An 8731-nucleotide genomic window follows, 5' to 3' on the forward strand; every position below is an offset into this window, starting at 1 on the left:
ACTGTCCTCCCTAACTACGTGCTGGAGTGACCCACAACCTCGCTCAGTTTATTCTTGGCTCCTTGCTTCCTCTCCACCCCCACATCCATACTAGCTTCGTCTCCCTGGTCCACAGCTCCAGCCTGCCTGGAACAGCACATTATAGGCTCTTGGGAAATGCTTAAGGGGCAGATGCAGGGGTACAAAGGAAGCTGGCATTCAGAGTGGGGGGTGCAGACACCATCCAGCACAATGTCCAGAGGCTGGAATGAGGAGTGTGGTGAGGGCTGATGGTCACTGCAGCCAGGGTGTGAGGCAGCAAGCAGAGAGGAGTGTGGGTGCAGGATATTTGGGGAGTCCAGGGCCCCAGTGTGCTGCACACCAACCTGGATACAGGTTCACTCAGGTGATGGAAGACTGGGGTATTCTGGTCCTGACAGGAGGAACCAAGGAATGGTGGCCCATGGGCCCCAGGCCCTGAGGGACAGAGCCGTTCAAGCCCAGCAGACTTGATGCTGACTTTCAATGGTCACCTGAACTAGGATTCAGAAAAGAGTGAAGATGAGGAGGGGGTGAAAGAGGTGGGAAAAGTAGGTCAGGAGGAGGAAGAAGTAGGGAGAGGAAGAGGAGGGAGGCTGCGCAGAGGCAGCTCAGCAGAAGGAAATGGGCAGTTGGCTCAGGGGGGCAGGTGTGAATCATCCGTGCAAGGATTAGTAGGAGGCCTGGGGCCCTCAGAACCCCAACCCTGCCATCCTGGTCCCTGCCTGCCTGGCTGAGGCTGTGGCAGAACTTCAGGAGGGTGGGCACCAGGCTGGAGGTGGGACCAGGCATTGCAATAGAAAGGGCACAGGCAGGGCTGGATCCCAGGGCTCCCCGTCCAAGCTACCATCAGCCTGTGGTGCCCATTGGCAGTTACAGCCAGGGCCACAGGGCAAAGCCCCTGCCAAGGACACCTGGCTAGTGCCTGCTCAGCCATCCAAGGTTTCAGAGTACAGCCCCTGCACCCCGGCTAATCTGTCAGTCAGCAGAGTAGGGCAAACCCTTCCTGGAACTTGCCCCATGCCCGGGCCAGAAATCTCATTTATGTGTTTATGGACAGGGTGTGAGGGGCAAAGTTGAGAAAAAGGAAGCAAGACAGGAGGGCCCCCAGGTTCTCGTTCCTGAACACCCTGGTCCTGCCTGGGGTACCCGCCAGCTTTATTCCCCTACCCCCACCCCACCACAGGCCAAAGAATCTGAGGTGCTGTCCCTCTCCACTCCCAGACCAGTCCCTGCTGGTGGTGGCCACCTGGGCAGTAAGGGCCCTATGGCCCTGGGGACCCAGGAAGCCACAGAGGCCTTCCAGTTTCCAGCCACAGCTCCCTCTTGGAGCAGATAAGGAGTCAGCCTTCTCCTTTGGACTTTGGCAGGTCTGAAGGACACCTGGGCCCTTCCTTCCTACCCCACCTTACCCTCAACCCCTGCTGCCTGGTTCCTGCTGCAGCGAGAGCACTAGTTAGGAACCTGGCTGGGGAGCCAGTGCCCAGTGGCCAAGAACCCCAGCTTCTCTGGGTATCCTTGTCACACGTTCACCCCTCCCCTTCTAGATAAGTAGCTCAGAAACCAGCCTGCCACCTTGAGTCTACAACCATTGGTCAGCTGTGTAGACAGCACAGGGCCAGGCAAGGCAAGCCTAAGGACCAATGTACTGCCCTGGTAGCCCTGGTGGCTGGCACCACATAACCCTTCACTAAACTGTATGAGCCTAGACATTCTCTGATGTATAATTCAGATGCCCCTTGCCCCTCATCTGCTCTTTAGCAGGAAATGGCCTAACAGGAAAGTAGGTCTTTACAAATCTGAATTATTCAAATTTCTATGCATATGAGGGGACCACAGCCGCCCTTGTCAGGTGCCCTGGTGCATGCTTCCACCAGCTGTTAAGGCTTTAGAGCCACAGGGACACTTCCAGGTCCCAGCAGAAAGGGCAGGACAGTGGCTGCCAGCAGCAGGGGGAGGTGGCCCCCCATGGCTCTGGGGCCCTGATCTGCAGGGTATCTGCACAGCCTGCTGAGACTGCCCAGGCTCTCCGTGCGCCCTGCAGCCGCCCTCTGCTCCTCCACCAAGTGAGGTGGAGCTTGACCTGCCTGCAGGCCCCAGAGGAAGAGAGAGAATGAGGAGGGACAACGTGACTGTGCCCAGGGGACTCAGAATGTAGGTAATCAAGAGGAAAATGCTAATTAGCTTCTCAGGCCTCCAAAGACAGGTTCCGTGGAAGAACGAGGTCACAATCTGCAGGGGGTGGAGGGTGGGGGAGATGACTGCCTCATTCATCCTTTCCTCCAGCCCTCCTCAGGTGCTGCAGAACAGCCGGGGCTGGTCCTGGCGCAGCAACACTGTGGGCAGCCTGCAGGCCGAGTTCCTGACTATGGGAGCATGCCTGTCCTCAGGGGGGAAACAGGCCTGCTAGTGGAGTCAGCAACCCTGGGGAGAGTGAAGTAGGATGGGTTACAGAGGACAGGTGACTTTGGAGTGGCCAATGAGGAGGGACAGCCCAACAGAGCCAGGCAGGAGGTGAGGTGTGAGCATGAGGGAGCCCAGGAATGAATCTAAGCCTGAGGAGAGGTATGAGTAGAGGTCACAAGTGGTGAGGCCAAGGAGGCCAGTGTGGTGAGCACAGCAAGGGGGCGCTGGCTTCTCTCAGACCTCCCACTGGGGCCATGGAGTCCCTTGGGACAGAGGATGGTTTGTCCCTTGTCCCTAAGCCCTAGGGGTGCACATCACCTCTTCCTACCACACCTCCAAGCCATGACCCTCCTGGCCACCACCCTTGGCCACTGTCCAGATGTCTCTCATGAGAGTGCCAAAACCATGGGTGCGAGGGAATCAGAAAGTGTCTAGGAGGGCTGAAGAGGGGCCACTTTCCCATCTGCTTTTCTCGGATGGTAGGGTTTCCCTCTCTGAAGTTTGGATCAGAAGCCCCAGGCCTCGGCTATGGCCCCCAGTTACCCTTCAGGTCTGGAATTGAACTCACTCCCATAGCTTCCAGCCAACTAATAGACAGGCATATGGGGTGAACATTTACAGCAGGTAGATACACTCCTTAGAATGATCAACCATGGGAGAACAGAAGGGCAGTGTTTGCACAAGGAGATAGCTTAGGGGGCAGGAGTGCATAGGAAAGGACACAGGAAAAGGCAACTCCAGGGAGGAAGTGGGAAGAGAGCTGTTACATTGTGGGGAATTGCAGTCAATGTCGTGAAACAAAGTGTGTATGAACTGTTGTATGGAAAATTAATTAGCTCTGTAAACTTTCACCCAAATCACAACAAAAGTTAAAATATATAAATTGAAGGAAAAAAAAAAAGAAGCAGCAGGAGCAGCAGCCCCAGCCTCCCTGGTGTTCTCAGGGAGCCAACATATGCTTACCACCTTGGAGATCAGCCCCAGGCACCTTGGCCATAAACAGGCAGACTTCCACTCCAGTACTTGCCCACAAAGGCTTTCCTGATTCATGGGACATGAGGCCCTGCCTTCCTCCTGAGATCCAAAGACTCAGGGGACTGCTCTTGTGGAGATAAACTTGATGTTCCCTTGGCTCGGGAGCTACAAGTGAACCTGAACTAGGGCCTCTATCACCATCCATGGAAGGATATGCCATAGTCCAGAACACACACCTCTGAAGGGAGACAAATGTCACCGTGAGCGAGGAGAGCAATGCTCCCAGATGTGTGTGTACACAGGAGTATGCACGTGGGTGTGCAGACACACACTTGGGCTGGGCTAGCTAAGAGTCAGGATAAGAAGTGGTAGGAGCTTCAACCAGCTTATGTGAAGAAAAGGATGGCCTAGCTCAGTGAGTCTGTGCAAATATCTGGGCTTCAGGCATAGCTGGATCCAGGAGTTCAATGAGGTTTCTTGGGCTCCCTCCTTATGCATACTTGGTTCTGCTGTCCTGTGTGGTGCCTGCTCCTTTCTCTCAGCAGGGGGGTCTTTCTGCCTGGGAGAAGTAGCCACTGCAGGCTCCTACTTCCCATCACCCTAGCCGAGCAGCCCTGCTCAGAAGACTGTTTCAGGGGTCTGTACAGAGACCCAGGAGGGTTCTGGAAGGCCTCATGCAGATCTATGTGGCCCTGGGGGTGAGGGCTAGAGCACCTCAGTCAGTGGTTAGTAACCCATTAGGACAACATAGCAGCACCCAGAGCAAAGGCACCAGAGGAAAAGGGCTGCTGGTTAGGGAAAAACACAGGTGTTCCCACTTGCCTCTTGGCTAAAGATAGGATTTGGGCAATACCTGAGCTACTTATAGAGGAACTCTGGTGCTGTAGTGGTTAGAGCGTTCAGCTGCTAAACAAAAGGTCTGTGGTTCAAACCTACCAGCCACTCCACGGGAGAAAAATGAGGCAGTTTACTTTCATAAAGCCTTGGAAATCCTATGGGGCAGTCCTGCTCTGTCCTAAAGTGTCTCTATGAGTTGGAATCAACTCAACGGCAGTGAGTTAGGTTGTTGTTGTTTTGTTTTGTTGAGTTGTTTCTAAATGTGGCCTCTGTTGGTTGTAGGGCTTCAAGGCCAACATGAACTGACCAATGTCTGCTGCTCTGGCAGCCATTGCTTGGGGCCAGCCCAGCCCGGGTGTGAGGGGTCAGCTAGGAAGGGTCAGCCCTGGGGGCAGCTCTGAGGCCTGGACCAGTCTGCTGTCCAGTCAGCCCCAGAAGGGACAGTTAGGAGAAATGTAAGCCCTAGGTCTTCGCTCCTCCTTGCTGAGGCTAGGTAAGGCCCCAGCATCTTCCCTCCCCCTGCCCACTGGGGACCCTCTATTCTATCTGGGCCTCCCTGAGTGGCAGCACCACGGGCCATGCCCTCTGCACCACTGCACCACAGTGACTCCAAGAAGGCCAGTGCCCCACCCAACCCGGCCCCATTTCCTGCTGGGCCTGGGCGGCTCCTTGGCAGTCAGGCCACAATTGTTCTCTGTAGGCACTTCCCCAGGGCAAGTCCAAAAGGGGCCTTAGCAACGCCCTGTGTTCATGCATCCTGGACTCTGGAGCATTGAGCTGAGATGGAGAGTGTGTTGGAGACCAAAGAAGGGCCAGAGGGCCACCCAGCACCCACACAGATTTGGGGAAGAGCAGCCAAAGCGAGCATAGGAGGGGTGGGAGGGGGATAGACATAGAGGAGAGAGGGCACTGAAGTGATAGAGGGGCCAGGGGGATGGGGGTGGGCATTGGAGGGGATGCAGAGGAGATGGGAGGTTGAGAGGCCAAGGGGAGCCAAGGGGACAGGGAGGCCTCAGTGCACAGCGAGAGGGAGGGGTGGGGAGAGGGCTCCAGACAGGCAGAACCTGGAAAGGAGAGACTTGCAGAGAGACAGCCAGCCTGGCCAGGCCTGAGGACTCAGAGACTCCCCAACCACCCCACAGGGCTCAGCCCAGCCTTCTGGTACCAGGTGCCACCTGCAGAACTGGGCACATTTGGGAGGAGTCCCTGGGGGTAGAGAGGGAGTACACAGCCCCAGCATGGTCCCCACCACGGGCAGGCTACCCTAGTTTGGCAGGACTCAGGCCTGCACAGAATGACTGAAGCTTCCCACGGATCCAACTCTCGTGGCTGCCCCCCAGTCTTGAGATCCTCTGAGATGGGGGCAGTCCACAACTCCTGAGAGAATAGAAGGGGATCACAGTGACTTAATCCAGGGGCTGGGAGCTGCTCTGAGGCTGCCGGACCACCCCTTCCAGCTCCCTGTGCCTCCCTAGCTGGGCCCTTCCTGGGGAGAGAAGGTTCCAGGCTGTTCTACGATTCGTCTCCCCAAGGATTGTGCCCTGGGATCACACCTGCAACAACCCCAGGTAAACAGCTCACACCTGTGGCACCAGCAGGGTACAGGCGGTTGGCCCCTCGGGTGCCTATGGAGCACTGCAGGCAAATGGCCCTCCCAAGATCCCTCATTCATGCTTCAAAACCACCAGCTGCTAAGCAGAATGAAGATATGGCCAACCCCCTTCCCCCAGTCTACTCTGGGAAAGGGGCAGTCCATAGCCTGCCCTGAGCCCGGTGCTGGAGCTTGTTCTTCAGTCCCCAGGAATCCAGGCTGGGAGGTCTTCAACTCCAAAGTGCCAGAGGGTCATTGATAGCAGGTGGGTGGGCACTGAGCAACCATCCTTGCAGGAGGAGGCCCAAGGAAGTACTCACAGATGGGCCAGAGAAATACACAAGGGAGATGGAGTCTTCAAGCTGGCCAGGGCCAGAGCTGCCCCTTCCACTCCAGAGCCACTCATCTGGTACCATACCATGTGCAAAAACGGCGAGGAAGCCACATGTTCTGACCTCCTCTAATCTCACAAGAGGAAGACAGGATTACCAGCAGTAACCCAAGGCCTATTACTGCAAGGCCAAACATGCTGCCTCCCTCCAGCCCTTTCACCAACCGTTCCTCCCAAAGCACCCACCACCTCTCTCCTGGGTTCGATAATTCGCTCCAGTGGCCACACAGAACTCACAGATTACAGGGTTTATTAGGGAAGCACCAGGCTACGACTCAAGTTCAGAAAGAACGCTCAGTCTCTCTCCCAGCCCACCGTCCCTCAGCCAAGAGTCTCTCACAGTCTCTTTCCCAGCAGTGCTGGTCCCTCGGTGTCTCACTCAGCAATGCGTGTCTCTTGTGTCTCTCTCCCAGCAACGCGTGTCTCAGGAGCCCGTGTCTCTTTCAGCAGCACATCTTCCTCAACCAGCAGTCAGAGAGTTCTGCTTCCAGGAGGCCTCCTTTTTTGAGCCCGGCAGGGTGGTCAAACTAGCCAATCATAGCATCAGAACTCTAAGCACCTGAGAGAGAGTGGGCACCTCCCAGAACATTGTTTTGTTCCACTCCCAACAGAAATACTCCAGGTGGACACCTTCAGCAATCAGGAGCTCCTCAGTTGCTCATAGCAAATCCCACCTTGGAGTTTACAAAGACTTATGGGTAGAAAAGCCACACAAAGTAATTTACTATACCACACCATGGCATACCATGCTATGTCATACCACATCATGCCACACCGTGCCACATCACACCAAGCCATGTAACATAGTATCACAGCACATCATGCCATGCTACGCCACACCATGCCAGTCATGTCGCTTCATACCATGCCACACCACCTCACACCATGCCATGTCAGACTGAGCCATGCCACATCATGTCACCAAGTGCCTGCACCAGTCAGTGTGCCCTGGCCCTGAGATGCCTGGCAGGAACAGCCTTTTCCTTGTGGGCCTGGATCTTGGTCACCATCCAAATTGCCCCCTGGGGCTCTTGGTCTTTGCTCAGACCACAAAGCTTATAAGACTGTCTTCTCCAACAGAAAGATACAACCAGACTGACTCCTCCCCTCCTCCCATGAAGGGAAGATCCAGCCTTGTCTCTCCCAGGGGCCTGGGGCCTGAATATCAACATCCCTATGTCTTCCCCAGTCCTTAGTTCAGCCCAGGGCATAAGGAGTCTCAGCAAGGAACTTCCTTCCCAGGGCACCCACTCGGTTCCCTACCAGGAAGAAGACACCTAAATGCTCTCAAAGACCCTGATTCCCTTACATAAGGTCCTGCCCATCACCTACATTGTGTGTGTGTGGTAAAATAGTATAAAATTTACCATTATAACCATTTAAGTATACAATTCAGTGACATTTGGCACCTTCACAAGGTTGTGCAACTGTCATTTCTATCTGGTTCCAGAACATTTTTATCCCCTCAAAGGGAAGCCCTGTGCCAATTAGCAATCACTTACCATTCCCCTCAGGCCCTGACTACCACTAATCTGCTTCCTATCTCAATGCAGTTGCCTCTTCTAGACATTCCATATAAATGGAATTATACAATATGTTGTCTTTTGTGTCTGACTTATTTGGCTCAGTGCAATGTTTTCAAGGCTCATCCACGCCATAGCATGTATCAGGACTTCATTTTTCTTTATGGCTGAGTAGTATTCCATTGCACGGGTGGACCACAGTTTGTGTATCCATTCATTGTTGAAGGACATTTGAGCTGTTTCCACCTTTTGGTTATTGTGCATACTGCTAGGATGAACATTGGTGTGCACCTATTTGAGTTCCTGTTTTTAAGTTCCTGTTTTTCACATACCCAGGAGTGGCATTGCTGGCTTATATGGTAATTCTTCATTTAACTTTTCAAGGAATCGCCAAACTGTTTTCAACCAAGGCTGCACCATTTTGCATTCCCACCAATGATGGAGAAGGGTTCCAATTTCTCCTCCTCATCATCAACACTTGTCATTTTCCTTTTGAAAAATATATTATAACCATCCCTGTAGTTACGAAGGGGAGATCTGGTGGTGCAGTGCCTAAGGCATTTGACTGCTAACCAGAACGCTGGAGGTTCAAACCCACCAGCCACTCCTCAGAAGGAAGATGGGGCAATCTACTTCCGTAGTGATACCGCCTTGGAAACCCAAGGAAGGGTCACTATGAGTTGGATCTGACTCAATGGCAGGGCATTTGGTTTTTGGTTTGGTGGTTATGAAGTGGTATCTCATTATAGTTTTGATTTGCATTTCCCTAATGACTAATGATATTGAGCATCTTTTAAGGTTCTTGTTGGCCATTTGGATGTCGTCTTTAGAGAAATGTTTATTTAACTCCTTTGCCCATTTTTTTTCCACATGGGATAATTTGGCAATCTTTTTTTTTTTTTTTTTTAATTGTGATTTGGGTGAAAGTTTACAGAGCAAATTCACTTTCCCTACAGCAGTTCACACACATGTTGTCTCATGACATTGACT

The sequence above is a fragment of the Orycteropus afer genome, unplaced genomic scaffold, assembly GCF_000298275.1.
Source record: "Orycteropus afer afer isolate SDZICR_OR568_19922 unplaced genomic scaffold, OryAfe1.0 scaffold00136, whole genome shotgun sequence".
NCBI classification, from domain to species: Eukaryota; Metazoa; Chordata; class Mammalia; order Tubulidentata; family Orycteropodidae; genus Orycteropus; species Orycteropus afer.